The sequence below is a fragment of the Poecilia reticulata genome, chromosome 4 (assembly GCF_904066995.2).
Source record: "Poecilia reticulata chromosome 4, P_reticulata-male-v2, whole genome shotgun sequence".
In the NCBI taxonomy this organism is placed as follows: domain Eukaryota; kingdom Metazoa; phylum Chordata; class Actinopteri; order Cyprinodontiformes; family Poeciliidae; genus Poecilia; species Poecilia reticulata.
In genome coordinates this window covers 22,519,413-22,524,413 of record NC_088833.1, presented here as the reverse complement: position 1 = coordinate 22,524,413, position 5,001 = coordinate 22,519,413, and positions in this window count along the sequence as shown.

Sequence of the window (5,001 nt, the reverse complement as noted above, 5' to 3'; positions counted from 1 at the left end):
GTTTACCCAGTCTCCAGGATTTATTTTAACCACGACCTCTGCACCAATACCACCCCCGGGTCGCGAAGTCGGACTCAGAGGTCAACTCCACGCTGACGGGGACGGACAGCTGTACAACGTCGAGCGCAACTTATGCTCGTGTGTATCGTCTCAGCGCGGCTCCGCCGAGAGAATCTGCTCACGCTTGTGTTTTGTGTGAGCCTCAAAAAGATATCAAAGGTTCCCTTCACAGCCTCGCAGCTGCATAAATATCCATCAGGTAACGTCCCGAAACAGAAACCATTCTCCTCTTTCAACTACGCAGGGAACAAACACAAATAGACAAAAAGACAACAAGGTCCCCGCTGACCGAGCGAACGGGGCCCCCGGGGTCTTAGAGAGGAGGAGAAACGCGAGGACGAGAGCCGATGTCTGTGTGCCCTGACCAGCAAGGAAATGCATCTTTCGGCGTGCGTGTTGGAGTTCGCTCCATTACTCTCGAGTGCAGATGGGGCTTTCATCGGAGCAAAGAGGATGTTTGTTTTTTCTTATGTAAAATGATGAAAGCCTGCACTTAAACAGGGAGCAAAACGCCTGACAGAATGTAGGAAGAAGGAAGGTGGGGGGAGGGTAGGGGTAAATCACATCCAGTGCAGCAAATGATTATTTTGGGAAGTTTGTATCAGATTTGCACACATTGCACTTCCTCTCAACACGTGCTTCAATTCCAGACACCTGAAAATGGCTACCCAAGATTAGCTGTGTTTTCCCCCCCTAACTTGCACAGGGCATGCATTTACGCTATTATTGTTCTCCACTTTGAAATCTGCAAAATTTGTGATATTTTGCTTCGCACCGTCTTGATTGCAGGAAGCTATTGTGCCGCTGTGTGCACCTCTGGGTCTGTGTTCACCTCACCATGCTGTCTCCCCTTGGGGACCATTGGGTGTATATTTATTTCTATTTTACATTTTCCTTTTACTTTTTTTTCCAGTGCAGTTGCTGTTCAGCGAGGTTCTGGGTTGCAATTTCATGGTCAAAAATACACAAAAAATAGTGGCTTTCAGTACATCCTTAACCTGGTTCTATATTCAGCTCAGCCAGTGCGAGTGAGCTGATTCATGGTCACAGCTCCAGCCGAACGTTCTCAACCAAGTTCACAGCTCCATCGTGACATTCTTGTTCTTGTTAATTTGTCGTTTTACGTCTCAAAGTTTGAAAGCTGTATTTAGTTGATGACAAATTTCAAAAGCAGCTGTTTCTGTTCACCAATTCTGGTGCTTTTCTGAACAGAAAACATACCTTTTGACCAAAAAAAAAAGAAAAAAAGTGCTCCATTTCAACTACATTTGCAAATGGGGTCATATTTTAACACTCAGATTACTGGCACTTGGCAACGCACAGTCAAAAATCAACAGCAAGATAGTAAAAATCACTCATTGAACTTTTCTTTTGTAATTCCAGAGCTGACAAAAATCTCCTGCCATGTAAGTTAAAGATATTTGTGCAGCTACTTCAGCTTCTTACCTGTAAGATGGTCTAAGAAAATATTAAAAAATGTAACGAGAGTACAGCTGCAGTTTTGTTGGCACGTGGTAACTCTTAATATTGATGTTTGGTGCTTGAGCCTTCAATAAATACTTTTTGAATATAAAGTGAAGTCAAAGCCAGAGAAATCAAGCTTAAATCTTTTGCTCACATCAAATACATTATCGTTAGATGACATCAGGATAAGCTTGGCTCACTTAAAGTACATCATGTAAAAAAAAAAGATGAAAAAAAGCAAAACATTGTTCAGTTCAAAGTTCTCAAAAAAGTGAACTCTGTTGGTGCACAACACTGCGGTGTGCATGGCGGTTAAGTCTGAGATATGCAGCTTTAGCAGCAGTCTGTTAGTTTGATTTGGTAAGGAGACAAATTAAAAAAGGTCCATCTGCTGCTGGTACTTTTCTTTTCTTTCTTTTTTTTTTTAGCTCATTAAAGAAATGACAGGACTAAAAACACTGCATTTTAGATAGGCTGGGAGCAGTGTTTCCTGTGTGGGGATAATTACTTCCTTTTCACTTCCTCTTTGCTGCAAAGTGTATTTGCAGCTTATTTACATGCATGAAACACATTCGCTGGAAAAGCTCAGAAAGTACAAAGGGGGCTTCTTTAACATTCTTAGCTCATGCACTCACACATCACGCATGCAGACACATGGAAAAGCAGATTAAAGTATTTATACATCAACTTTGAACTTTCAGGGTGCACTACATCTGCCTTCTTGCGTCAAGACACTCTGGGATACTTTCCGTCGCGCTCGTGTTTATGCGCGTCTGTCTTGAGTTTGAGGCAGGATACAGCTGAGGCAACCTTATCTCCCGATCACACGACGACGTGTGAAACACCACTGCTGTGGAACTCCTCTCAATCCCGAAGCCGCAGGGTTTCAGTTTGCGGTGGCAGCTGACTTTCTTCTGTGTTCTCTAAAAGGAGGCAGTTAAATCCACCGGCGGCAAAAAAAAAAAAAAAAAAAGCTCCGCTGCAGAAAGCTGCGGAGGCTGAGAGTTGAGACGCAGTCAGAAATAGGCAGCCACTTCTCAGAAAAGGGCTCTCGGTAGTTGCAGTATGACTGGAAGTCATGAGAAGAAGTTGTCGGCGCGCTGCTGCGCAATTGTGCTCGTGTTGTATCCAGTAAAACGCAAAAAAAAAACAAAAAAAAAAAAACTGTAAACACGAAATGAGACAGAAAGCAGAGGCTCAGCATTAGGGAGTCTGTTGGCTGCACCTGTAATGCTAACTGTAAATGTGTGTCAACATTCACACTTGTGGTTTTGTTGTGTTTGTGTCTCACCTAACTGACAGAAAGAAAGGTAAACCGCTCCTCGGAGCAACACACACACACACACACACACACTGTCGCGATAAATTTGGTTCTTTCTATTTTCAGCCTCGTCTCGTTTTTAGACTCGACGTCCACAACCAAAACTGAGGAGATCCCAGCAAAATGAAGAGGAGAACAAAAAAAAACAAAAAAAACCAGAATTGGTTCCATCAACCAGCTACATGCTAAAAGAGGCCCCGGGAAACTCACCTTTTAAGCTACAGTACAATTTAGCGACGGTACAACGAACAGGTGGTGACTTATCCCATGTATTATGAATAAATCTGTATCAATGGGAATAAATGATGCTTTTACAGAAATTATGACCCAAAGAAAACATGTACAATGTTAATAAAACTGCCCCCAACATGCATCCTTATGGAACTCCATTGTTAACATGGTTCTGTTGAGAAAGACACATTTCCATATCAAAACATGCACTGGGACCCATTGAAAACACAACATTACTTTAACCATTGTCTTCTTGTCTGGTCAAGATCAGGTCATTACGTACGTTTAATGAATCAGGAAATCTGTGTTGGCACTTTGTATGATATATTTTGCTGTCATATCTTCAGCCGACGTGAGTAATGCATGGCAATTCTCAGAGGCTGCTGAAAGACTGAATGGTGCCAAGTAAACGTTTGTAAATCACTAAAATAAATTCACCTTTATTTGCAGTAGCATAATCTCACGCCGAAACGTCATCCTCCATTTAGCATTAGCATAAAACAAAGGATGACTGTGCAAAAAAGCAGGTCTTCCCAGTGTGGCAGATATGTGATGACGTGATTCCTATCCAAAGCTGCTGGAAACATTTTTAGTGTGAACTCTTTATACCAGAACGGTCAAGAAAACTTGCATTTATTGTACTATTTGGTTATTCAAAAGGATAGGATAGTGATTCAAACGTACAACCAAATTAACGCGGAAAAGGTTGATTAGACGCAAAGTTGAACTGTAATAAGCGAAGACTAAGTGTTGTCCAGTTTGCAGAAAGGGGGTTGGACAAAGTACTGATTGTAGGGGTCTCAGTAATTATGCTGCCATGAAATAAATAAAAGTAAAGAAAAGATTAGTATTTCTTAACATGGGTGTATCCTGACTGAATGAATGTACAAAACTTCATTGATAGATTTTTCTCAATTTTGTAATGTGGGACTGTGCTGTTGCAATTTAATACTTTTTAAGAAAAAAGAAAAAAAACACAACATCTTTACCAGTGGGTGCCAAAATGTCTGACAGGCACTGTACTTTGGAGTTTCCAGTGCATAGTTCTTTAATGAACCATCACAGATACTCATCTCTGCTTCAGAGCCACACCTTGCCACAGTGGTGCAGATAAGGAATAGAAAAAGGGACAACAGCCAGGTGGAAGAAAAAGGCCAAAGGACATAGCAAGTCCTTGGCTTGGCTGTTATCAGGAAGAACAGAAGAGTTCTGGCTGGTCTGACAAGAATTTCTCCATGTTGAGGCGGAAGAAATTAGTGTGAGGACAGAGACGATTTTGTCTTAATGCAGGAGAGCTAGTTTCAATATGAGTTCATCTGCTTTCGACTAAGATGGCAAGCCGATCGACCCAAAACATGCTGCAGTTTCTCACTGCACATAACGCCACATCGTCGCCATTAGAGCTCTACTCTGACATGTCTCCTATTCTCTGATGTTCCTTTCCTTCTTCTAAACTTCCAGTGTCAGTGGATCAAATTGCATAAAAGTCCGATGGAGTGCTTTCAAACACATGGTGCTGTTAGTTTGCATATTTAAAGGAGACTTCACATTTAACACAGGTCTTTCTGGTTTTCAGGCCTACCGTCTTCTGCCTGCATCGTGAGCGATGGGATGCCTTGAGCGCGTGAGGAATTTCATTAATTAATTCTCAAACGGAGAAGAAAACGCATGCGAACAGTAGCGTTCTGTACGTATGCACGAGCCAACATCGTTTCTATCAATTGGCTTCAAAGATGAGAAAAGACAGTTCAGATCGATCATCAGTTGCATCAGCTTTTTATACATGGAAGGGCTATATTTTATTGATGCAACTTGAGGCTTCTTCGCGTTTCGAAATGACTCTTATATTGAGTTACTTTGTGAAATAAAAGGCAGAGGAGTTTGTTTGAGTCGACGTTATCGAATGAATACACATGAAGACCAGC